The sequence below is a fragment of the Drosophila yakuba genome, chromosome 2R, assembly GCF_016746365.2.
Source record: "Drosophila yakuba strain Tai18E2 chromosome 2R, Prin_Dyak_Tai18E2_2.1, whole genome shotgun sequence".
Lineage (NCBI taxonomy): Eukaryota > Metazoa > Arthropoda > Insecta > Diptera > Drosophilidae > Drosophila > Drosophila yakuba.
Genome location: NC_052528.2, coordinates 11,904,285 through 11,932,019, shown reverse-complemented (window position 1 = coordinate 11,932,019; position 27,735 = coordinate 11,904,285). Strand labels below are relative to the sequence as shown.

The following is a 27,735-nucleotide window of genomic DNA, read 5'->3' as shown; positions in this document are numbered from 1 at the left end:
GCTCTGGCCAAAACAAAGATCTCTCTTGGCCAACTGGCGCCGCGTGTCTGTGATCGCGCCCCTAAGCGAAAAGTTAAAAAAATATATACAAAAATAAATAAAAAATCGTAAATGCTCACAACGAAACGCGCCATGCCACGCCACGCCAACGCCTTAGACCGATATTCACATATACGGAGTCGGCAAATGCCGCTAATGAAATTTTATTATACTCTCGCAGCAATAATTTATAAATTTGTTTAACAAAAAATAAATTTGTTAAGCAATAAATTTGAAAACGCAAAGCACTTGCCACTTTTCTATGGCGCTCTGCGATCTGTCTACGAGGCTATTGAGATGCTCTCACGGCTTGGGTTTCATCTGTGGATGACGCTAGAATCTTCAGTTTTCAAGCTGGGGAATCTGGCATTGAGTATATGGGTTTTCAATCCAAGGCCAGTGGTTGAAGTCGAGAATCTTTAACTAAAGCTAGCTCATAAACAGATTTTACTAAAATATCCTTGAGTTTGTGCCAACCTTATAATACCTATACTGCTGCTGTTATTTATGTATTACAATTATCTTGTATTTGTTTATTGTTTATGGTTTGGTATTAACACGGAACTTTTTCCTGGATAATTATTCTCGCAACACGTTTTATCATACATGTTTTTAGAAACTTAAATAATTGACCAGACCCACCCATCCCATAAGCTCGAAGCTTTGTCCGGCATTTAAATGTTACACCTCCCAGGCTGGATGAGCAGGTTTTTTTTTGGTTGGAGGGGAAGGAAGTGGAAATATCAAAAACCCAAACAAATAAAACTCAAAATTTGCATTAGAATACGTCTCGGTTTGGCGTCAAAATAACTCAAAAGCAAATAGCTCACTGGATTTGAGGTGAATTTATTGCCCAAGTCCAAGTGCAAGAACAACATGAGCAAAGTCGGTTAGGAATGTCGGTAGATATTGTACATATGTATGTATTTGTACACATTGTGTATATTTTATTACTTTCTTGTATACAAATTGTTGTTGGGGTATTTTCGGCTAGGCGCCTTCGAAATTTCATTCGAATTTTGTGGTTACATTTTTTCTCAGCCCAGCTTTTTGTTGTCGAATGTTTATTGGCCAAATTAGCGTGTCAGGTGAAATTTAAGCAGATTTTAGTTGAGCATCGCCGGCTGTTTATGGGAAAATGATTAGATCCGCTTACGGCCAGCTATCGGTGAGATGTTTTTATGCGTTTATTTTTATGACACTTATTCTAATGAAGAAACATTTTAAGCCATGGCTTAAGTGACGGAAATGCCGGCGCATCTGGCCAACTCCATACCCTTCCCCACTTTTGGAGACATTCGTATTCATGTTGATTTTTTAACCATTTTTCAAGTGCAGCTTACGCGGGGATTTAGCCAACTTTGACGACAGGGGGCAATTAAGTGGGATTAGTTTGCATCTTAATTTAATTGTTGCAAATTAAATGAATTTGCATAAAGGAAAAGTTGCATATGATGCAGTTCATTGATATATGTAAGTGGACATAATTGGCTATGGCCTACAAAATTATGTAGTATACATAGAAATGTAGAATTAATATGGCTTATGCCTATTTTAAATATCTTGAAAATTATTGTCTAAGCCCTTATGCAGAAATCTTTGTGTCAGGTCTTTAGGGAACACGGACAAAGAAGATTTTTGCCAAAAAAACCTAAACGCTGGGATCGTAAAATCAGTTTCGATTTATAGCCATTATTATGATAATGGCAAGGCACTAAAGTCAGAAATACTTTGTTAATGATGAACAAAAATATATGCGACGCTTATTAACAATTTGGCGCCATTTAAATCTTAACACGGTTTTTTATAATGCAATAACTAAATTCGAAAAAATCTGTCATCTGTCTTCTATATATCGACAACAATGTCGGCGATTTTAATGGCATCGTTAAAGCGAATATCGAAAGGGAACCATGACGGCATCAAAAAACGTTTTACGACTTCGCGCCTTAGAACCAGCTCGTTCTTTTTTGTTTCGGCTTTAATCGAGAAACAGTTGAAGAAATTTTTGTGCATTCTATATACGATTCGATCCGATCCGATCCGATCCGTTGGGTGGGAATTCCGATAATTGCGAGAGAGGGACGAACAACCGGTTTCGGTTCGGGGGTACGGGTTAAAATTAAAATCTGACGCGCACTCAATTAAGTTTATTGCATTGCAAATCATGTCCGTAACCCATTTTTATTACGGTCTGAAGGTGTCAAGATGATTTGTCAATGTTTGGCCACGCCCTCCCACATCTCCGCCCCACCAACACCCCCTCGCCTTCAGTACTTGGCCATCGTTAAAGCGCCGGTAAACAGTTAGGCCAGACACTTGGCCATCTGTTGCTGTGCCACTTGCACTGACGGAATGCTAACTGTTGCTCCCACCTCGACACTAACTTTAACTTCGACGTCACCTTCAACTTCGACTGGGATATAGAATCTGTGGGGCACTGAAAAATATTTAGGTTTAGGAACAAGGTTTACGTACACCAAAATTAATATAATTCGTTTTTAGGTAAGATTTTCCAGTGCATTTAATAAATAAACATCATTTGACGAAAGAAATATTGTCAGAAAAGTTATAATGGTTCTGATTACAAGCTCATTAAAAAATGAATTAATCTTTAACAAAATTTAGAGGGAATAGATACATGATTAAAATGTTTGATAAAGTTGAGACAAGTATTTGAAATATTTATATTTGGTATTACCTACTGATGTTAGGTATTAAGTGTTTGATTAGAGTTTAGTCATACTTATTAATCAAGCTAATTTACTAATAGCTATCTGCAAGCATTTTGATCGTATACAATCTTATACTATTCTTACAGATATTTGACAACAGATCGCCGGTGTTTCAAGTACAATTCGGCCAAATGTGAGTCTAACAGCTTCGTTTGGTAATTAACCGCACACTGACCTTCCCCAGTGCAATTGGTAGTTGGTAGTTGGCAGTTGGCAGAACTTGGCTTTTGGCACCTTTTGCGAAGCCAGTTTTCGCCGGCAGTCCACTTAGTAAGTGCCTTGTGCACACAATCATAACTGTGTGGCTCGTCAGTGGCTCATTGTGTTCGAAGATAGGTTTTCCAGCTTTTTCACATTCTATTTCTATTTTCTATTACTTTTCTTTTTGTTCTTTTCGTTCAGGTATTTAACGCCACGTTAAAGTAGGTTAAAGTCTTTAAATATTTTAATGGCCCAGTTTTTCTCAATTTTAAATTGTTTCTACTTGAACAGATCAAGTTAAGTGGGACTTATGTAAATGGAAATGCGACACTGTTCCCAAAGAAAGTGTATAAGCTGAGAAGTAATTTCCCATATTCAATTAATTAACCTAATAACTACTATTTTTCAGCTTTCATTATACTTATATTGGGAACCTTCTTGCCATACATCATATTATATTAATACCTACCTATCATATTTTATGTCGTTGGTTGCAAAAAAATGAACTCCTTGCCTTGGCAATTTGCCTGTACTTAGCCAAAATATTTCAAATATTTGCCAGCACCTGGAAAAAGTGTCTGCAGTTGCTGAAACTGCAAAACTAAGCGGCATGTTTACGTGGCAGCCACGTCACAGACATAAAATATTCACACAATATCATGTACTCGTAGTCTTGGTGTTTTGAGTCCGGCTTTTGCAGCCAAGGCAAGGTGGAAGCCAAATTGAAACGGAGGCTAGCCAGCTAGATAGTTAGCCCGCCTGTCAATCCCTCATGGACTAAAGACTTAACTAGTTGACAAATAGCCCAGGTGGCAGCGAAAAAATCTACATAAATTCTCACCTATTGCGGCAAACCCAAACCCAAATCGAATGGCGATGGGGAATAGCCGTGGCAGCGATACTTGTATTTGATTTTATTTTTAATTTTTGAAAGTGCCAACTACTTGACATTTGCTTTCCAACTCCCAGACTTTCAAATGTCCGAAACTTCCCAACTCGGCCTGTGGTTTGTGGCATCTTTTGTTGGTCGAAAAGCTTGGGCTTTTAATGATTCTTCGCGGGGCCTCTTTCTTTTGTCGAACAGCACCTTTTTGTGTCCAACTTTTCATTTTCAATCAGGCCTGTCAAATTTGTCAAGCTCGACGAGTTTTCAAGTGGTAGGAAATGAGCGGGGAAAAGCCGTGGAGAAAAATTACAAAAATGCATTCGAAGATGCGCATTCCCTTCGCTCCTAATCAATGGCATCTAATTAAATGGCGTTGATTGTTGTTGCCACTTTGACAAATTGTTGTTGTTTATTTGTCGGCCTTTTGGTTTTAATGCGTTTTTGATTGGGTCGAGTCGGCTTAAAGGTTTCGGCCTTTCTTTGGGTGTGAGGCATTTTGATTTATTCGCCCCCTAATCAGATAAAGTAAAAAGCTTTCAGTTTGAGTTATATGCTGCCTGGTTAACCGTTACGGAGTGTTGGTACCCATTTTGATTGTTAAGAGGGTTACGAACCATATTTTGTTTGGTTTGCCAAAAAGGAAATCCAGTTTAATCTCTGCGTAGGCTTTAAAAAACAATGATCCTCAAAATATTGTAAATACTAATCTCGGATTGGATGTGAAAAATATAGAGTAGAAAGTGGTGAGAAAATGTGGATTATACTTTATGTGATTTATGTTAGATTTCAGTTTTTGCTAAAAGATTAATATGCAGTTTTATGTTAATGCGAAAGCTACCTTCGATAATATTTCAATAAATGAGGCTTAAATAATTTCAAATGAGAGATTGCGATAAAATGCATCGAACTATTTTGAAAATGAAAGCTCTGTAGAAGAATGTACCCACTTCTAAATATTAATTTATCCGAACTAAGCCATTTTAAATACGTGCTGAAATAATTTGTGGTATAATTGAGCCGTTTTGAATAAGAATTGTTTATTACGTAAGCAAATATACCATAAAGCCTCGTCTTTCCACAATCAACCAGTGAACTGAAAGCATCTCGAATGCGATATTCTCAGACCCCTACCTTTTTTCCCCAAAACGACTAAGGTGTCAATATTCCGTTCTATTGACGCCCTCGAACAATAACCCGAAACAAAAACTTCAAAAACTTGTCCCCGGCACTCGACTGAGTGTCACAGAGGTGAGGTTTCAGATCCAATCGATCGAGGTTTTGTTGTTCGCCGCCCCGCCTGAGAACTTGATTGGGCCGATCAATTTGATGATCGTGATCATGATGCCGATGCTGATGCTGATGACTTCATGGCAGTCAATCAGGGGACCGGCGCATTTGAATGAGCAAAGAATATTTTTAAATAATTTCTCGCGCCAATATTATTAAAAATTTTACGACTTTTCCAATAGAAATAAGCGCATGTGACTCAACGGGACAGGGACTTTGTGAAGGGAGGAGCCGATGTGGGAAAGTGTCAAAATGTTTTGTCGCCTCCTGTCAGCCTGTCGACCAGTTGACCAGTTGGCCAGTTGACCAGCCCTCTCGGAATTCGCCGACAGTTTTCCCCCACATAAAGTATCTGAATTATGTAGCCGTAAATTATGGTTGGGAAATGCAGGAAATTAGCATAAACCTTGACTCACCCACGACCAACTGCTGAGCGGACTTTGTTTTCCCGCGATCCAGTTAGAAAGTAGTAAAAGTTCGTTAGCCAGAACTCTTGTCAGTCGCTACAAAGTTGAAAATGTTAATTTTCCAAATGCATTTCTGTTGTTGTCATGGGCATTGCATGTATGACATGCTTTTGATGATTTGTAAGCTGTGATTCAGCGATCAGTGATCAGCGATCTAATGAAAGCTAATGAGCTTTCTGAAAGGTAAGACGGATGTTGAAGAGCTATTGGATTATAAATGTTAACCCAATTAGCTTTATTGTAATATATCGGCAGAGTAATTTCTTCTTTTGAAGGGGATCCATTTTATAAAAACATGGCTTCTTCTTTAAATAATTTCAGCATATACAAAGAATTGCACAAGGCTTTAAATGTAACGCTTTGGTCGCATGCCACCCAGGATTTAACCGATCCCAATCCCTTATCAGCGTGGCCAATTACAAGTAAAGAAGTAAAGTGCCAGATAAAACACTTCTGCCCTCAGATAGCACACACCTATCGGTGCTCAGTAGTTACTCCAGGGAACTGTTGCAAAAAATCGAGAAAAATAGCCGAACAAAGGGAGCGACAGGGGACGAGGTGGGCTAAGAGGCGATAAGAGGAACAAGCCAGGTAGATTCCTGATTTTAACCTGGCCCAAATGTCCAACGAATTGACAATTTATGTGACAGGCCGTGCATAATTGAGGCCTTTGGCAATTGGCAACTGCTGTTGGCCAGGTACGCCCGCCGGGTAATAGGTATGTAATTTTCCTGGTAAAACTTAATTTCATTGATGTCCTTGCACAGGATCGTCGTGTGCCTTTGGCCGCTGCGTCGTCGGTCGAATATCAAAGAATCGAATCCCATACAATTGGAGTGATTTATATGACCATTGATAGACTGATTTTTATAGACTACAGCCAATTAACAGCTGCCTTCGACTTCCGTTTTTGGGGCAACGGTTGACGGACTTAATCTATTGCCTCTAATTGTGGATAATTGTGGCTAGCGCCAAGGTCGGTTGATTGATTTGTCCGGGCCATAAACTTCTTGAAAGAGGGATGTGCCAGCAATAAGACATAGTCCCCGGAAAACGGAACAGACCTCTCCACGTGAACCCATCTCAAGTGTTATCGCCGCCGGGCACTAAACCGACTTAGTGGCAATTCTCTATTGTTAAGCTCTTAGTCCAGCGATAAGACATAATTTAGCCAAAGTTACCAGTTCTAACCGGTTGTCCACTTATCTACAAAGTAGACTTCCCTTTCCAGTTACACCCGCTGCCATATAAACTATGGTATATATAGTAATTTAAACGGACGCGCCTCTGATCTACGGTGCTTCCTGACTCACCTCAAGTGATAACTCTAATTTAGCTTGCGAATTCTTGGAAATTAAATTGCTGTGGTCAGGGCTAAATGGAATTTGTGATTAGAGCCCAATTTAGCACGCAATTGCGGAAGCCCTCCAATGGAACTTAGAATTGGAACTTGCACCATTTTGAGTACATGTGTGTATAAATAGCACTGTGTAAAGGGATTCCCCGCAATTTGTGTAAATATTTGTTCTAAGTACATAATACGATGATTTTCGGTTGATCACGAGTATGATTGATATTCGCACTGAGTTGCTTTTTAAACCTTTTAAATTTGTTTTAAAAGGCGTGTCTCAGGAGTAAGGGGAATTCCCTTTCGCAGACCGTTCGCTTTAGTAAAAGTACCCTAATTTATGTCCCTGATGGACTGATATCTCTGATCACATGTTTTTGGCAACTGACTCAAGAATGTACAAAGTGCCGAGTAAGGTTGACAAACGCATTTGCACATATGTATGTATGTATGGATATGGATATGCGATAACTTTGCCTTGACCTAGCACCACAAATTCGAATCTAGAGCCTAGGGTGTTGACCACGGCAACAGGAGAGCCTTGCGGTACGATAGGTCTGCACCATAAACAAAAAACAGCTAATGGCGAAAGTATTTTTACCATTACCATTCACCAACGATAAACCAGAACCAAAAAGAAAAGCTGGCAGAGGGAAGGCCTGTGGGCCAATAAACTGGGCAAGTGCCGTTTGCGTAACGGGCCCCCCTTACTGGCAATAAAGTCGCATTTCCAATCGATAAGTGATAGTCAGACGAAGGTATTTATTTTGGCCAAATTGCGACTTAATGACCGCCCAAGAGGTTGTAGAAAGTGATGTCATTCGCGCCCGCTGATAGCACCTATTGGCCACTCCAATTTCAGCTGGCGCCCCACAATGGAAAAATTACCAGATCCTTCTCCGAATCTTGTTGCCAATGCGTTATTGGAACTCAAAGTGGAATAATTCCTGCTTTCCTCTTGAACAAATCGGTTGGCCAAGTTTTTTTGTGCTGACGAAATCGAAACTAATTTGGTTTTGACCACCACTTGACCATCTACGTATAAAGAAAGTACATGACGCCATTCAGAGATTAACTTTGAGAGATCCATAAACCAAGGGATTTTCGATTCTCGACTGCGAATATACGATATGATATGCCAAAAATGTCGCGTGACTTGTTCCAGTATCATTCCATCGAAACGTGACTGCACAACAATAAACTCAATTAGTGAAATAAAGGCTGCAATAAAATCGGGCCAAGACACCAATAAAATGTCTTTAACAAAATTGTAAATGGTTGATACATGAAGGAAGGCCTTTATAAAAATATTTGTAGGGGAAGAAAAGATGGCTGGAAATAAAATTATATTGTTTTAAATAATATTCTGCACACAAAAGAAATTTTTTTGTACTTGTGTATGTACAATTTCGAATCGCGCCATAAATACTTTTTTGGAATTGCACGGGGAACAAATCGAGGCGAACTTTTATCTTACTTAGGGTTTATTTTGTTTTGGAGAACTCCTAAGACCCGGCTGTAAGACCCACTTGACAACCTCGAGTCCGCCGGCATGCCTTGAGATCGTGCTGGCTTTTCCTCTCTTAGTCGATATTGTTTATATGTGGGGAAGGTATAGTATTATTATATCTGGCCTGCACTTCGATATGTAAACCTGCGGCGAGGTTTACAGGTTGTTTGCGCGACGCAAAATGGGGGCTTAAATGGGACCTCGGACCGCGGACCTCCATCGATTGTTGGCCATTAATGCGCCTGGTAAATGCCACAAACGGGCCGCTCCTGGCCAATTGCACCATACCTCCATACCATATGCCTCCGATTGCCGGGGCTTTGTAGTAGGTCACGGTTCTCCGGTGGCTCCCAACTTCTGGCTATCGCCGCCGATAATTGCTTGTGCCAAGTGCGAAATATAGATGGCAATATGGATCGGTGCGGTTCGGTGCGGGTGTAGTAAGTTAGTTAGTTCTTCTCGCGGCGATAACCGCCAAGCAAAGTGTAAACATCCGCACTCGACGCGTGATCAGTGATCACAGATCATTCGTACCGGCTGGTGGGTAATTTCCAATATTCCAATATAACACGTAATCTTACCCGATACAATGCGAAACACCATCTCCGATAAGCTGCGGCCCAAAAACAAGTCACCAAGTGGTCAAATGTGTTGGCGTTTAAAGGAAATTCCAAAAGGGTTGCAGGCCTTTTGACTGATTAGCGTTGGCTGTGGAAATTGTCCCGCATATTTGTAATATGATTTCATTTCGCGACTTTCCTTTTCTGAGAATGTCCTTATCGGAAGATTCTAATCGAGGAATGCCTGATTTCACGAGGAAATAAATTCGATTTATTGGGAATGCTAGATGCGTAAGAGCGGATGCGGCAAGACATTGCTAGAAATGCATTTCAAAAAGTAATAATTACCATTTTGAACAATATCAATTTAAATTGTAAAATGAATGAACACCATTTTGTACCAATTACCAATTTCCGTTGCGTCTATATTTAAACTGATAATACTCGAGTATCTGTCATTATCTTCTCATAAATTTATTGCCTATGACAGTGCCAAATTCCTTCCTTAAAGTGTAAATGTTATTATACATTCGAAACTCCAATCTTTATGATATTTTCTGTTCCAATTTCGTTGCCAAAGGGAAGTAACTAATTGGCAATGCCTCTCTTTAAAGTGTGATTCAAACTTAATCGCTTCTTGAATTGCCAATTTCCTTCCGCTTCTCATGTAGAAAATTATTGGCATGTACGCATTTTCCTTACGCTCCACTTCCTTTGATTTTTAGGGAATGTCGTGCCCCTTAATGAGGCAGAAATCTGCAGCAAAATGTCACAAAGGGGAAGAAAGCGAAAAACGCCGAGTCATGGGACGAATGCTGTCCCAGAATTTCGCCGGCGGCCAAAAAATGTGAAAGGTGATGGAGGGGTGACTCGGTGGCAGACGTCGACAGGACATTTGTGGCCTTTCTCTCGACCATTCTGTTGCGTCATGTTAAATGAAAGCCCGCCGACGGAGAACAGGACATTGGACATGGACTTGGCTTCCGGTTAACAGCAACAAAGGATCGCCCTGCAGCAGTTGCGGTTTTTCAATTGAAATCAGCCAGGACGAGGCTCAACTCAACGCAAAGGACAGGAACTCAACCCTGACCGCAACGTGCTTGGAAATAAATACACGGCCAAAGAAAATAAACCCAAAAGCGGGGAGTTGCCCCGAGGCCAGTTGCAATCCTCGGAACGCGGCTATATGGCTGTACATTCGACAATCCCACATTCCGGCTGGGAGGAAGTATCGCGGCCTTCCTGTCCACCCGAGTGACACCAATATTTAGAAGAAGTCAACGACTAACTGGCCCCTGAGTGTATAACAGTGGGACCTTTAAATAAGGGAAATGTATCTTTTATAATAATTTTGATAACGTTAACCTCTTTATGAAAGATCACAGGAATATATTTACATCGATATCTATATAAAATTTATTTAATGCCTTTTATAGTCATATGATGTGCACTCGCAATATATTTATAACTTTGTTTAAATTTGTTGTTTACACGTCGAACATCTGAATTCGGTTTTCAATTTTCGGTATAGAAATTATTAGATCATTTGAGGCAGATGGTCATTCGGCTTATGGAAGTGGCCCTGTATTTATCACGATCGCTGTTCGCATTCCATTGCGAGCGAGGAACGCACACCCAAGAGGGGCCAAAGTTTGGACTGTCCTAAATTAACATCTGTGTGCTAATTGACTGCCCAAATAGTTGACTCAATTCATTAGCTCTGGTCTCTGGGTACAACTTGGGGTTTTGGCAGAGGCAAAGGCGGAGGTAGAGTCGGTTCTGTCAAGGGCTCCCAAATGGCATGGATCTGAGTTTAATTGCCGCACCTGCATCGCGTGTCCATAAACAACAACAAAAGGCCACAAAGGCAAATAAGTGTCTCAGGCCCATTGTCAGTCAGATGTGTGTCAATGATATACATATGTCGTGTGCATTCAATTCATTTATGGCAAAGGGACAGCCTTGAGCACATATATCCTTAAATGCAAATTGCTGCTGATTGTGATATCGTTTGCAGAACATGCCATGCAATCGGACTACTTCAGGGCACATTAAATGCAGCAGAGGTGCTGGAATATCAGTAGGATTTAAGTTTTTACAAAAAACGGTTTTTTAGCCAAGAATTCCAAACTTAAGTTACAGGAAGAGTTCGTCCATAGTTACTGAGAATTTTAAATACTTTCAATAAGACACTGCACTTTACAAGGTAATTAAGTTCAAACTCTTATTTACTCGTATTACAAGCACTACAAATATTTTTATAGGGAAGCGTACAGACTTGTCATTGCAATATCGATACTCAATCCTCACTTAACCTCCAGTCAATGACAATTATCAAGCGATCTCCGTGATAGTTCGCATCCTCACCCACCCTGATCCCATGACCCCACGACGTCCCCCACTCGCTTCCCACTTCCCCACTCCACAACTAATTTGAAACGTTTTTAAAAATCTGCATAAATTAGTTGGGTAAATAATTTTGCAGTTGATGACGCGCCGCAACAATTTGAAATAAATTAAGTTCAGTTTGGGGAGCAGAGGGCGAGTGATCGGGGGCTCATGGCACCGACCAAGTGACGCTAATGGCCACAACAAACAAACCAAACGATGCAACTTGATGGTCGCTGATGATAGTCGTAGTTGCAGGGCCAAACAGCAGCAGCGGCAGCAACAAATTGATCAATTCATAAATAATGAAAACGTTTAGCCAAAGAAAGTGTTGACGTGGGGTGGCGGGGTCTGTTGGGGGGAGGAGGGGCTGCAGGGGCGATGTGTAAGCAGCGACGCGTTCACAACTCCACTAACGTCAATTTTAATCGTCTATGATAGGCGGGCCAAGTGCACTGCAAGAAAATGCTCACAAGTGGCTGGTATGTTGTAAGCCAAAATGTGAACTCCATTTTATGTTCTGCAGACAGTAGATAAGAAGTTGAATATTACATTTACGCAGATACATTTTAAAATTTAGCTCTTCTCAATTGCAAGAACAAATTCAGTTAGAAAGCTGGAACAGTAATAGCGTTTAGAAATTTGGTTGAAGTGCTTTGCACTTTGACTCGCCTTTAATGGAATTCAGTTCCGCAAACCCCTGCTTGAACCTTTTTCTGTCAGTGCACGTAGCGATTGGTTAACTGTAGAGCTCAGCATATCGCGATCGAGACCCCCCCGATGTAGATCGACACATGAAGTGAAGAGTTTTGCACTTGCGTTGGCGATTGTCACGATCGATGGCGACGCCGAAGACAACGTCCCTGCCGCCAGAAATAAATATTCAAATAAGAAATCAAGTTCCCCCAACCGCCGGCTCCTCAAAAGCCAATACCAATAGCCCACAACGATGGCCACTCGCATCCGCAATCGGTGGCTGTGTTGCTGTTGCTGCAGTTGCTGCTGCTGTTGCTGTTGCGTCCCTGATGTGGCTGCTGCGACATTGTCGCCGCTGTCAGCGTTTGTCAAATGAATGCACCGCAGAAGCCAATGGACAGCGGCAACATGGGTGGGCACCGCAACTTGGACTTGCACTTGGACTTGGACTTGCACTTGGACTGGCACTGGCACTAGGACTGGGACTGGGACTCTCGGCGTTGACAGTTCCCGTTCCCGTTGCCGTTCCAGTGGCCGATCCCCTGGCCAACAGACTCCCCCTCTTCGATAACGAAAAAGGCGACCGGATAAGGCGTTTTCTGCATTACTGTGTTCATTGGAATTTTTCTGATGCCGATGCGATGCGATGCCTCAACGACGTCGACTGCTGCTGCTGCTGGTAGAAATTAGAAAAACGCCCATGAAATGGAATTCTTTTGCGGGCACACAGCATGTGGCATGTGGCATGTAGCCAGCGGGCCAACTGGCTTCCAATTTTAACATTTTAACCGATTTGGCGCCTAATTTGGTGCAAAATTTGATTTGCAAGGCGGCATCGTTCGGCTTTTTAGAAAGTAATTGTCGCGTGGGTGGTTCTTTCACCACTGCAACCGAATGTGGTTTGAATAAATGGTCATTTGATTGCCAAACCCGTTTGAAGTCACTGCCAAAAAAATGCAGATAAATACAACTTTGCTTGGAATTTATAAAAAGTTTCTACTTTTTAAATATCTTACTTTCTTAAAGTACATAAATTTATTTAGTACTTCCTGTAACAATGGCTTTTTGAGATCTCTGAATCTATCGGCTACTTTTTACTTATTTATCAAATTAATATTAGAATGTCAACTTTTCCGCTCACTGCAGAACTTACACATCTGGCGGTCAGGAAATCTTTTGATATTTTAGCAAATAGTTCGGTCCGAATTTGATCATGTCGTGGCCTTCTTAAAGTCACTTCCTAAGTGGGTCATGGTTTTGGAGTTTGTGGGGCTTGTGGAGTTTGTTGGCCGCACTAACGATCCTTTGGGCTGGTAAATCAAGTGCGTGCCTGCCATTAATCAAAAGCAGAGCACAGGATCTGCCCAAGGGCCCATCCACGAAGGCATGTCCGACTACTAATAAGTAAAATGAAAAATGCGCCACGCCCCCAGGCCACTTAATTGTTGGCAAACAAAATGAATGCATAATTAGTTTGCTACCCAAGATGGCCACGATGGCATAAGGTTAGTTATTTATGTGGGCCAGACCCGTTCGCCCGACCCTTTTATGCATATTATGAATATTTCTGGCCGGGGCTCCGAGTTAAATGCATTTTTAATAATTTCATTAGGGCCACGTCGAAGAATTGGTCGTCGGTCAACCGATATGCCATAATTTTAATGATCGCTTTATAGAGACATTGGCCATCAGACCAATCTCACAGAAGAGAGAAGAACCCTAGATACTTTCCCATCCGATAAGCACGTGGAAAATTTATACGTTCGTTTGGCATTGTCAGTGGCGTTTACCGTTGGATCTATCTCACTGGGTTTTCCTCTGCTTTCTGATAGCTTAATTGGAATTTATTCTATCATCGCTTTGATCAATGTCTGGTGGATTCTTCTCAGAGTTGACCGATAGAAATCTGGGTAACCAGAGCTTGGACGGCATAAATTTTGGCTTAATTTATGCAGTCACGGCAAGGTGAGCTTATAAATGCCATTCTTAAGAGCCAGTTCTAATAAAATGAGAAATATCTCCTTTAAAATTTAGATTATTACTTGAGAGAGAGATAACGTCTCAGACATCTTGCACTTTCAACTTATTAATAGTCGCAATTAGCACAGTCCAATAATCCTAATGACTTGGCAACCTCCTCGATCGCCTTCGTCCTGCGGCAGAACACGGAATGGGACCATCTCCCAGCGATTATGGACATATCATACCATCTATATTAGGTTGGGGAGGGTGGGCAGCGACCTTATCGCCGGCATCGCATCTCTTAGAGATCCTGACTCTGCGATAAGCAAACTCTGGAAATCAATTTTGCTGCGTTGTTGTACTTAATTAAAAAAAAGAAGCGGCGAAGGAGGAGAGAAGTGGTGGTTAGGGGCAGGGAATTCCTTTGCATACAGTTTGTTACCTTCAGCTCGATGGCTGAAAACTTAATTTGCCAGATGTCTGAGTGTGTGTTCCAGCCGATGAAGGAGTTCAATTAGCAGCCGAGGGCACCTGTTGGATCCTCCTAGCCCCTCCTCCTCCTCCCCACATTTCTACCTGTGCGATGCCCGGAATTCCTTAACTAATTTCCCTCTATTTCTCTATTCGAATGGCCGTCGCCTCTGATAAATCAAAATTCCTTTCAACATTGTGTGCGGTCCAGCCAATCAATGAAATTTGTTTCTCTCTCTTTTGTTTCACTTTTTATTTGGTTTTTTTCGTTTTTTGTTATCCCTCGCCAAGGACTTCTTGGTCGGCTATTAATCAAATCGTTCCATATATATTATTTATTTCGTGACTTGTTTGCTGGCCGCATATCAAAACACTTACCTAAATCATATTTTCAATTGTTGCCAATGGCGATGGGAAAAACCAGTAAAATTATTGTTTTGGTTAAACTAATGAGTCAGCTAATACACATTATTTCTGGGAAATTTCTTGTTCAGGTGTATAGCTGCTTAACGTTGTGGGTAGCTTGAATACAAACGTATTTAATTGTTTGCCTTAATTGTTTGTGCTGCCAACGAAAATCAATAGGTGATTTATTAGGGCACATTTTGGATTTCCCCTAACTGGATGTAAACTAATATACTTAAACTTAGAGTAACTTCTTTCGCGTTTTTTCGACCTCACCTTCACCTCAGCTTAAAAAGCAACTGTAATGAGACCCATTAAGCCAACTTTGAGATCCTTATTTCCAAGGTTGGCACTGGGAAATTGCCACTAAATCACAACTGTACATGCAAAGTGCCCCGTAAGTATGCAACTCTTGTTGGCTGCAGCCTGGAAAATTCCGGCTAAAATGTGCAGAAAATGCGGAAAAAGGTGGCAGAGATTTATGGCCGGGCCCCATTAGCAAATAATTTCCCCATTCAGAGCATAAGGCCAAGGCGAATTTAAATCAATTTTAAATAGCAGCCGAAATAGGGGGCGTAACGAAACGGCTTTTCCGCCTCCAAATGGTTGGCAATAATTTGGCATGAAATTTTTACTCGTAATTTATTGTCAACCGCAGTTTGCCTGTATGCTCGTCCTTTTCGGCCAACTTTTACCTGAGAGTAGCACGCACTCGCACAATGGCACACTTTCATCTTTCACCTTTCCCCGAGTTTTCCAACATTTCCCTCTTCGGTCACCGCAATTTGCCGCCTTAATGCAGTTTCCTCGTCCATTGTCTCTGGCTCTAATTTGTGTGGCATTGTTGCAGGAAAACCAGCTGGTGCTATATGTTATATGGTACGCATCCTTGGCACGGGTCCAAAATAGCACGCTTTCCCAATCGATCCGCAAATTTAAGGGGCGTGGGCGGTGCTTTTAATTGCAAGGCAGCTGCACTTCTGCATTTTTCTCGTTAAATCCAGTGATTCAACGAAGGTGACTCACCCAAATCGATAGACCAATCTCATCCAAGACCCGCATTTCCAGCTAAAATCATCAATGAACTATATTTACATATCTTGAACAACCAAGGAAGATGGAAAGCGAGAAGACGAGCGAACGGGGAAAATGTTCTTTATCTCGAGGCGCCGTTTGAAGTTCATTTTAGACGCATTACCTGGCAATCGACTGAGAAAATGTGTCCAGCTACAGAGAAAAACATGTTTTAGATTTAAGAGTAAAACAAAAACCATATATTACTCCTACTTTAATTGCATCTTTCATTTCAGATTTACATATGAAATGTCGTCCTTCAGTTCATTGATATGTTCATATCTGTTAAGATGTAGTTTTCTCTCAGTGTGGTCATGATTGTGTTGAACCTTTTCTTATTCCACATCTTGCACTAACGGACGCCAAAAACATTTAGTCAACAACTGGCTCTGGTTTTGTTTTTGGACCCGGATCCCCAGCCTTATCGCTGGCACTGTGAACCACTTGAAGCCCATGGATAATTAAGATGGGAATGGGAAAAACTAGAGGAGATGCATCAACTAAATGTCTGGGCTACCATTCTCCTGGCACGGGCTATATATTCCTCGAATTCAGGGTGATTCGATAGGCCATTTATACAATTGGTTGTTTGAATTTGCATTTATAGTAGCGTTGTGCGTTTTGCATTTAATGGAAATAGAAGGTTAGTAAGTAATACTTTAAATGATGATCATAGAGAATATATTGTATTTTAAAGTCAATTTAATATTAACTTAACAAAATCCGAATTAAAACAGATATATGTTAAGTGTTTCTAAATAGAGGAATACTTTATATCGAATGACCATCCACATTGATATATATAGATTCAGCTTCCTAAAAATAACTTCCTAAGCATGTGGAGATCTACGATTGGTTCACTTGTTGAACTGGGAAAACATTCACATCAAGCCGGAGTATTTACACACTGAAGCACGCCCTTGGGAGAAGTATCTCCGAATGCTTATTGATTTCCTGGCCCATTCAACTAATTGGATCCTTAGCGCTGACACGTTTTGGCCATTGACAAGTGCGCGCTTCAATTTGGCACGAAAATAAATGACTGGCAATTAGACAATTGGCGAATGCAATGGCACTTTCAATTTGTCTGTCAATCGCACGTGACTTTTGCCCGGCAGCATATTTCATATTTATGGAGCTGTCATGGAGCATGTGGCTCAAACGGAATTGGGAATTCGGAATTCGAAATCGCAAAATCCCAATCACGTGCTGCAGTTGCCCGTGTTTGGGTTTCGGTTTCATTTGTCACAAAAGGATATTTTCGTTTTTTGTGTATCGCTGTGTGGCATTGGCATTATAGTTCCAAGTGTCATAATTCATATGAAATTTATGTCAGCTTTGTTTGTTTGTTTGATTCCCCTCTGTTTTTTTTTTTTTTTTGTAAAAAGGTGTCCTAGCTTATTGACTGCGCCAGGATTAAGTGACATTTGTGACTTTGACATGTGGACAGAAAATAGAGGTGAACGAATGGAGGTTTGAGGCACATCAAATAATGCTGGCAGTCTTGTCTTCAACATGCTTCCCATTGTAAAACTTTTCTCTCTTCGAACTTTATGTTATCAAAACTTATGTTTCAACTTTCACTATCTCTGAAATAACAATGAGGTGAATCAGAACACTCAGGAAGTTCAGGCTTCTTTTAAAACTTTGCTTTTATGCGAAAGGTGCCTGATAAATGGCTTATCTACTTGTTTGCCATAAACTTCCGCAAATTGGCTGAGATCTATATTCGAACGCAAACTTAAACAGCAATCTAAAATCCCCTTACCAGCATTTGAGACAAGTCAATGAAAGGCGGATAAGTTACCACACAAAAGCCGAGTTTATCAAATCACACACATGACTGTCAAGTGCAGAAAGTTCGCCCAATTTAAGGGGAACTTCAAATTGAATCGTATGGCAAACGATGAGTCAAATTTATTCACCCTTGTTAAATTTTCACACACAACGATTTCCACTGCGCGGCCATTACCATTTTCACTTTAAGAAGGGAAAAGCTCCCAACTCGGAAAATGTCTTCACAGGCACTGGTGGTTGCGAATGAATTGCAATTTCGCTTTCTTTCGGGTGAGAGTGTGGAGCTCCTTCTTTGACTTTTCCAGCTCCTCTGGGTGCGATAATTCAATGAAGTTTCAGCAACTTTTTGCACCACATGCACCTCATGTTTTTCCCCAGTTGTTGCATGCTGAAATGTTTTCTCTTCACATTTGCAGACACTTTTGCTGCGTCTTTGGCTTTTTCTTCGTTTTTCCTCAGGCAAATGCGTCGCCATGAAATTTTAATCAACTTTCTGCTTCCGTTTTTTAGTATTTTGTTCTTTTTTGCATACAAAATAGCAGACATGTCTGCCCCGTCGCATTTCCGCTGTTTTGGGGCGCGAATTGGATGAGAAATTTGGGTGGTGTTGAGCTAAAATAAGGTGCAAAGCACTCACATAGCTTTGTGGTTTTTACGAAAAAGTTCACTGAACTTTTTATGGCATTTTAGTGGCTTAATATGTTAGAAGGGTATATTGAAAAAAAATTTTTTGGAGGTAGACTATCATTTCCTTTGGCATTTTCTATGTTAATTATCGTCTTTAGGGAATAAACCATTCAAGTTCAATTATTTCCATAAAAACTAAATTGCATTTAAAGGTACATATATTCTAAATTAACATTTTACGGTAGTTTGAATTTATCCCATAATCGGTCTGTAAGTACATTGAAAGCAAATATTATTTCACCGAACCCTAATGCTGTAACAAAAACAATCGATTCTATGTGATTGCCTAATGATACGCGCTAACAACTAATCGCATTGTTGTGCCTGACTCGCCATAACTATTGGAAAGTATCAGTTAATGTAACGTAATTGCTAACTAATCTATTGAGTAATTCCTACGGTTAACAAAGTTGTGCTATAACCACTCAAAGCTGCTAAACTGAAATACTCTGCATACACTCGTCCCCTCTCGTTACATCCGGATCATATAATGCCATTACCAACTAAACCATCGCAATTTCTGGCCCCCCATAACACCAGTCGTTTGCCAATCAATAGCGTATGCCATTCCAAGAAGTTGGGTATGATACCAACACATGCCAGCCTGTTTAATCTTTGGACTAACGTCAAAAGAAGTATTCTTCCTCTTGAAATCATTCAATTAGGGTCCTGAATCCCGACAAAAGCTGATGTGCAAACTTTTGGCAGCCAGTTGGCTGCGGGTACCAGTAATTGAGGACGAATCCAGGACCCAAATCACGGACTCATAAATAATACAATGCCAAGGGGATACGCGACAAATTCGAGACCTTCGCCGATGCCAACTGCCAGATAATTGCCGGCAATCAAAGCTTATTGAAACGTGACACAGAGCCCTCAGGCTCCTATGTATAGAGTCCACTCCCACAACAGCTGCATCATCTGGCATGTGGGAGGTGGGGTGGACTCCTCGTCCTCATCCCTATTCTCATTCCCATTATCATTCCAATCCTTATCGCCTTATCCGTACACCCACCCATCCAGAACGACCTCAATTCCTTCGACTGCCAGACACCGAGTCGCCTACACAAAAACTTTTCACAATCGTGCAAACACAAAAAACCAAATTGCCGAAATTCTCTGAATGAATGTGGCAGAACAGAAATAAGTTTGTCCTGGACAAAAGTTATATTTTTAGTAGCCAGACTTTTGGTAGGGGGCTGGTCTGGTCAGAGGAATAAATCTGTCAAGTGAAGACAAAGTTTGGTCATAATTATACTCTTTGCAAAAGGTATAGTAATTCTTATTGCAGCTTAAAAAAAATACTTGTAAAAGATATATTCAATATGTTCAAACCATTTTGGTATATAAAAAGGATGTTAAGTACAGGAGTTAAATTCAATGCAAAGGCATTAAAGGTGCATGTGTTTTAAATAGAGCAACCAATGCCTCCTTAACCTTCTGTTCTTTAACAAGTTGAAAGCCTATTCAAGTTCAGCTGGCCCACGCAGAGTGGTAGGCCCAATTATGGATGGCTTGCGTTTAGGCCTTGACTAAAAATAGCATGAAAAACCATCGAGGGGCTCCTTCTGGGGTAAAACTAATAAAACGATGCGAACAATATTGAAAATTTTATGGTGGCACCGAAGGAGGTGGCGCCGCCTCAAGTTGACCTCAAACATTTCGGATACACAGTGCATAGATGGGCAAAGTGACGCCAGCTTTTGGCTCCGTCAGGACATTTGAATATGACATCGTGGCTATGACTATGACTATGAATATGGCTATATCTATGACGTCGTTGTGGGCTGTTGGCGTCAATGGGATTGTTTGCTGGGTTGTTTGCTGGCAAGTGCATTGCGTAAGACAGTCTCCCAGTGGAATCGCTGACGCCACAGAAAAAACTATCGGTACCAGAACCCACCTACCAAAACTGCCTGACATTCGAATACGCTGTGCGTCCTTGCGGTGGTTTCCTTGATGGACAGGGGCAGACCAACTGGCGCTGGTTGGACTGAAGCCAATTGGAGTGGTGTTGAGTCGATTGGCCCAGTTGGAGCCGTTCAGTGGGGCAATGGGTTGAAATCCGGTGAAGAACTTTATGATTATGGCGACACATAAATAGTAAAAATTTAATTAAGATGTTTATGTGTTCAAAGAGGTTAGTTTCTCAGTATTTTTTGTTGAATTCGTTTTGGAGTGCTCTTTTAGATTATCAAAGCCGTTTTCGTAGCCTTTATCTTAAGAAAAATCAATTCGAATTGACCTAAGTGCGGTAATTAACAAAGAACAACCCGTTTATGTACCGTTTGCATATTAAACTATTGAGACGCTTATCCGATTATAACGCTTATTTAAATTCCTCAACTTTTCGGTTAATTGGTTTCAACTAGGCCAGCTTGCGGCTCATTTTGACCATAATTGAAGGTTGCCAGCGCGGGCCGGAAAACCCTTTTGATCCATGATCAGGGCCACAAAACCGAAATTCCCATTCATTGCCCAATCCGAACTCGAAGTGCAGCCAACTACCAGTGCAATTAGAGTCTAATAAGACGCAAAACACTAACGCCATGCGATGCATAAAGTACAAGTAGTAATAGCACGAAAAGAAAAGAAAAGAAAAGAGCTAGAGATTCCGCAGGGAAGTGCAGTGGAGTGGAGTCGGCTCGAGAACAACTACCACAAACTGGGCAGAGATAGCCATCTAGTTAGCCAACAAATTGCATAGACAGTAAAGTGGAAATCTAACACACCCCACCGCCTCACCCCCCAGAATCGGCCATGAAAATGGTGAGAAATTTTCACAAATTGCGCCAGGCGATTCATTTCGCATTGCTGGAGGATGGGGATGGGGATGGGGATGGGTTTCTGGTTGGGTCCGAGCATGAGGATGAGGATGAGGATAAAGCCAGGCCTCGAATGGCCGGCTAATCCAGACGCAGGCGGCGGCCGCTTTGCTGGATATGATTAGGAATTTAAATGCTTTTGAATTATTAAATTAGTAAATATGCAACGCCCGGCGAGAGGCGAGATCCAAGTTCCAAGATCCAAGATCCGAGATCCCAGATCTCGAACCAGCTCGCAGTGGTTGGTGCAGGTGCAGCTGGACCCGAAGCTGGGGCCAAAGTCAGGCTTCTGACTCAGGCAGGCTCCAAAACCAGTTAAAAGTCCATTAAAACGCCAGGGAGAAAAAGAGTTTGCCTGCAGCCAAAACTGGCACAGTGGTATGTAATCAATTTGCACATTTTGTAACCAAGTGTTGGTTTTATTCAACATTGTTGGGTTATTTTCTGTGAAATCATTCAATTATTTACTTTCGTAGTCCTATTAAACGGCAGATATGGGCATGGACTCATAAACGTTTACAATATTACATTTAATGAAATGTTGATTACATTTATTGGTAGTCAGTTATATGTAATATGTAATTATTAGCTCTCACCTACACAACAGTAGAAATATAAGTTAATACCCGTAATGCATTTTAGTTTGTGATATAATTTTGTAACTACATATGAAGTTTCATTGGCAGAAAGATAGAATCCAACAGTTACAGTTACACATGCATTACAATAACTTTTATATTTTTTTCTCGATTTTCAATCAACCAGTCCCACTGTGCGACGTTCGTGGTCTGCGGCTGGTGGCTCAGCTCGTTTTGTTCTTGCCTGCTCTGCTCGCTGTTCGACTGTTGCTTTTGTTGTAATTGCACGCCCGCCCAGTCGCCGCTGAAGTCGCCGCTACGCTGCGTGTAATCGAATCTATCAATCTATGAGATAAATCTTATTTTCTAATCTTGTTATCGTGCGCGCGCCGCGATCGACGGATCGCTCTGGACTCGGGCAACTTGCACTGGGACTGGGACTGGGTCTTGCCTCACTTTTCAGCCAATGCTGGGGGTTTTCCGTTCTTGTTACTTTGTCTGCATTTTTGTTTTAGCATTTTATTTTTTTGGCTGGTCAGTAAATTTTGCACAGCATTTCCGCCCAGGCACAAAAGCCGAACCACAAAACACTTGTGCATAAATTGACCAAACGGACAGCACTTGTGGGGTTGGGGAACTTCACGCATTTGCATCTAGCTAACTGTTTTACTGGAATCTATGTGTATCAAACTAGACACTGGCTTTTCCCTATAATTCATTTTCTTAGTTCCCATTTTTCATATTTCCAGCCGCCCTAAATAAGCAATCAAAAGTCAGTGGCTAACTACTTTAAAAGCCCTTAGGCGGTGCTCTCAACAATGCCAGTTTAAACTAACTGCAACTAAAAATAGTCCACTAATATTTATAACCACTGAAGGGAAGCAGCTAAGCCAGCATGCAAAGCAAAAACAAAATATGAAAAGCAATTAACTTCGAGATTAATTTAAGTGCGCTTCAAACATTCAACAAAAATATTGAGCAACTAAACTAAACGGTAGGAATGGAGAAGCTAAATAAAACACACACGGGTTAAATGAGAAATAATGCGTACACTGCGAGAAACAGTGCAGGAACTGGTCCTAGCTACAAGTTAATAATTTGTATCTAAATTAAAAAGCATGCCTGTTCCTTGGTACTAAGAGGGTTTCTAATACTTAATAAAGGTTTTAAAAGTATACTCCACAAATTAAGATATCATATCGATATATATGATATATCGACCTTTATTTTATCAGTGTAAAGTCCGGGAGCAGGGGTTAGCCACAACTAGCGCCCTCGAAAGGCGAAATACTCTGTTTATCGCAAGGAAGCCGGCTCCTTCGGTGGCTGAGTCCGCTGTCCAGTTTGGGCCAACTCCCTTGGCCAGGTTCTTGATGCCAAAGTGGAAGTGCAGAGGAGTGGAGTGCACACGGGCACATTGATTGAAAAAGATGAAAAGTGCATGAAATGCTATGCACTATTGGCAGCTGGGAGTCGACTCAACTCGACTTGGCTCGAATCGCCTCTCCTTTGCCGGACGGACAAACAGACTGGTGGACGGTGGACTGGGGAAGGGGGACGAACCGAGTGGAGGTAGGCAATATTTAAACTAAAATGAACAAAAGATGCAAAGCGAAGCCGACACAATCTGTCGATGCTGATGACCAACAACGATGGCGATGATGAAGATCGTAATGAGCCGAGAGAGTCGGGGTCCAAGGAATGGGAATGGAAATGGGTCCACCGATCGGCCAGGTTTTTAGGAACGCGTCGTAGCGTGGCATGTTTACTTAACGAAACCAACCAACCAACCAACCCATTCCATTCCATTCCCAGCTCCCAGTCCAGTTCCCATCTGCCATCTCCCAGCCCAAGACCCAGTCCCAGTCCCATGTAAAAAGCCACTTGAGCATTGGTCAGCCTCCGCAGTGGATGTGACGGACCAACGGACAGACCAACGGACAGTCAAACGGACAGATGGACAGACGGACGGACAGATTCGACTGCTGAGGTCAAGTGTAGATTTTAATTTTTTGTTTCAATATGCACATTCCCCCAGCGATTGTTCGCGCTGCTGTTCTTGTCCGCTGATGAATTATGTGAGGAAGTCCCCGCCGACCCGCGGATTTTTCGATGCTTCGATTCTGTTGTCTTTAGCTTGAGGGGGCGAAGTGATCGTGGAGCTTAAGTGGAGCTTAAGTTCGAGATTCACTTGATTCAAGGACAACAACAAAGGATATTTCTCAATGACTTATAAATATTTATTTTATACAATTTATGTGCCTCTGACAGCGTAGTTATAAATAGAGTAAGATGTTTAGTTACTAGGAAACTACTCTATGTGCTGCACAAAATATCAATAAATTCTTTTTCTAGGCTTTTTATACAATTTTTTTCACAACGTCTTTTCCTCGGCTGAGAAGAGCTTCGCCTTAAAGCCACTTTTAGAACCTTCTCGCGTTTTTAATATGCAAAAAAAGAAAAATGTCTAACCAAAAACCAAACAAATCCACCTCTAAGACATGCACTTAAATATGAAAAACTCAGACAAAATGCGTCGGTCAAACCGTAACATAAATCAAATGTCGCCCATTTGCAAAGGGCTAGAGCGCCGTGTGCTGTCAGTTATTTTTGAGAGTTTTTGAGGAGTCAAGAGTCGAGGAGCTATAAAAATTGCTTCCTCATAAAAATTCCGCTAAAAATATTTCTGGGTTGGCAGAAAGAGGACCTAAAACCGACACCTTCCAACGGCTGCAAAATGTTGTTAAACAATGAAAATGCCCCGACTGCAGTGGAGCAAAGAGTTACGAGAGTTACGGAGTTACAAGAGGAGTGGGTCCAAAAAGGGGGCCCAGAACTCCGTAGAAGGCGGACTGGCAATGCCAATAAACTGTTGTTTATTTTCACTAGCGTCGGCGTCGCCGCAGCAGCGCATAAATATAAAAAAGGGGAAAAAATACAAAATACATCCATCACGATGGCTCCAAGTCCAAGTGCAAGTCCCCAGTCATCGTCGTTGTCGTCGGCAATTTATCTTTGAAATCAGCGCCTGACTTCGCTTATATCTCTGTTTCCATCCTGTTTTTTTGTGGCATTTTTCCTTTGCTTGTAATTAGATACGCGCTAAAGCAACCCACACAGCCTAGAACAGGTGAGCAAAATCTACACGGAGGTGAAAATATCGAGTGGAAATCGGGAGGAAACCTCAAAAGATACTTAGGTTGTACTCTTGTTTAAACGAAATTGCGCCATGCCAAGTGTAAAGTACTTTGTGACTCTTATTCTCAACTAACAATCATAAGATATTAACATGGGCTTTAATAGTGATGCACTGGTTTATTTTGCTCTCTGTAGGCAATCGCGTTTGTTCCGCTGTGGGCGTGGCCAGGAATTAAGCCATATGGAAAGCCCAGCGACTTTGAGTCGATTGTTGGCTCAGCTACATGGGTTAGGACCCAGTCCCACTTTCCCGCTTTCGAGCAGACAAAGTCAATGTCCGAATCTGTGACTTTGCATGCGCAATCAGTGCAAACAGCCACCTCAAATCCCCAAACCCCCCAATCGCCACCTGCTTCTCTTTTGGATCTCGGACCCTGTTGAAGTGCTAAAATGCAAATGCAAATAGTTGGCCTCACCAATGTGTCTGCATTTGCATCTCTTCATCTGCATCTGCATCTGCAACTGCAACTGCATCTGGCAGTCAAATCATTTGACTTGTGGTTCTCGACTGGCTCTTGCACTTGTTGTTATGACTTTGTTATGTGGTGTTACCTGGGTTAGGTGTGTTCGGTTTGGTTTTGGCCGCGTCTTGTGTTTTGTGGGCTGCTCCCATTGTTCAGTAGGTCAGTCCTTGGGCTTTAATTTGCTACAAGTTGTTTTGCGAACTTGCATGGTTACTTCGAATGCTTTGAGACTTTATTATTTATAATCAAATTTATTAGTCAAATATATTTAATATTGCAGGCGTATCTTCGGCCATCTTATATACGACTTGGCTCAACTATAAAATATACCTGTTGATATTAAGCACTCAGTTTTGATTTGCGATTCTTCGTACACCACGTACTTTTACTGATTAATTGGGTGTTTTAAACACTAAATAACTTAATCACTTATATGCTTATAAGCCATTTTTGAAAGTCGAAATTATGGCCTTAAGAGCTTGGTTGAGGTTCAAAAATTACAATTACCTGTCAGTCTGCAAACTGAGTAGGATTTACTCAGTTATCAAATCGAGTATACAAATGTGAGAAAGCCTAACCATTGCTGTTTAGTTACTGTCTAGTTCCCACCAAATTTACGGAATTTTTTCGCATGGCCATGTGGAAATTTCTAACGACTCTCGTAGGGTGTTGTAACGCCTTTTAAAGCATTCGATTTTATGGATTCCCTAACGCATCCCAGACACTTTTCCTATCCTTTACGAGACTCTTCAGAGTCTTCCCCGCCGGCGATCGTAACCCCCGGGCGATTGACCCCGGAGCACAAAGTTTGCACTTAAAAGTAAAAGCTTTGCCAACCAAACGACCAACGAAACCATGTTGGGTCAAGAAAATCCAATACACGGCTCTATGAAATCTATGCAAATGGAGAGACCCCCGGTAGGAAAATATTTACCTAATTACTAGGCAAAACGGAGGGACACATATATAGCCGTATTTGCGCGACTGACACAAAGCCAGCTTTAGGCTGGGTTGACATCCAGCTAGGCAAGCTAAGCGCTACGAAACTTCGCCACTCAGACGGTAGACATATGCGAAAATTGACAGCTAACAGCGGAAAAACAACAAAAGGCAACGACACCAACACCGAGTGCTCAAAACAAAAAGTTTCCACTAAAAAGACGCAACAGTAGTGACTGCCAATTGAAGGTGTAATGGAAATGGAACTCTGGCTGGAACTCTGCTTGGTTACGGGCACTGACCGCCCAACGCCCCTCGTAATGCCCCTCGTAATGCCCCTCGTAATGCCCCTCGTAATGCCTCTATATGTTCGGCATCTGAGGACCGTCAAGTCATGCGACGCGTTGTTTACGCGGCATAATGAGTTATTAGAAAACGTTTAATAATTTGCATAAATCAACAGGCAGCGCGATAAACTTGTACTGAAAATATGAAAATACAGATAGAGTTGGGAAAAAACGGAAAAAAAACCTAAATTAAATACGCACGGTATTTGACAAAAACAAGACGCACTTTCTGTTTTAAAGTCGGTGTGGAAATACCCTTCAATTATCCTGCTACTTTGCTGAAAAATGCATACATTTTTCTACTCAAAATCTCTAAAAGAGCATGTGATGATATCATTGATCTTATGCAAAAAACATTATCGAAAGTCGCTTTAATCTAACACACAAATCCCAACTTTATTTGGCATTAAAGGAACTTGTTTTCGATTAGCGTACATTAGGTTTCTCCACTAGTTCATGATCTTGCTCCCAGTTTTGTCCAACTTTTGTTGGCTTTTTTAACCTCCTATTAAACGGCTTTGACATTTTTGGTACGCGCAATTGCCAAAAATAAAAGCAAAATATTAAGTAAAAATGATTGGAATAGCCTGTGGAATTTGCTGTGTAAATAAATAGCAAAGCGTTTTGTAAGCTGTCTTTGATAAGTATCATAGCTCTGTGCGTTTTTTATAAATAATTGTATTTTTCTTTATTTTAGTACCGGAATTGGGGACAAAGTCTCAACTGGAATCATGAATAAAGGAATAGAGCTTTAATGATTTGGTAATTTAATAGATAAGATACAGTCGAGACAGTATTGCCTTGATGAATTCCCCAGAAAAAAAGAAGAGAACAGGAGTTTCTGGGATTTGTTAAAAACAAAGAAAAGGTG

General features: G+C 41.3%; 2 long non-coding RNA genes across 4 annotated transcripts in view; one reads left to right on the top strand and one right to left on the bottom strand.

Moving 5' to 3' along the window:
- Positions 1–1,016: 1,016 nt before the first annotated feature.
- Positions 1,017–7,191, top strand: LOC120321146. 3 transcript variants are annotated; one of them, XR_005560729.1, is made up of 4 exons: positions 1,017–1,207; positions 1,268–1,512; positions 5,937–6,333; positions 6,383–7,191. It is a non-coding gene; the product is annotated as an uncharacterized LOC120321146 (long non-coding RNA). The 3 variants fall into 3 exon arrangements; XR_005560730.2 differs by lacking the exon at positions 1,268–1,512 and having other exon boundaries at positions 1,019–1,207; XR_005560731.1 differs by lacking the exons at positions 1,017–1,207; positions 1,268–1,512 and adding an exon at positions 5,338–5,798.
- Positions 7,192–15,571: 8,380 nt separating this feature from the next.
- The window catches only part of LOC26535277, a 33,143-nt gene continuing 20,979 nt past the window's right edge, over positions 15,572–27,735 (bottom strand). Inside the window, exons 2-3 of the long non-coding RNA XR_001454209.2 lie at positions 16,243–16,563; positions 15,572–16,182 (exon numbers count right to left, since the gene is read on the bottom strand). This is a non-coding gene — a long non-coding RNA (uncharacterized LOC26535277). The remainder of the gene's footprint in view (positions 16,183–16,242; positions 16,564–27,735) is intronic.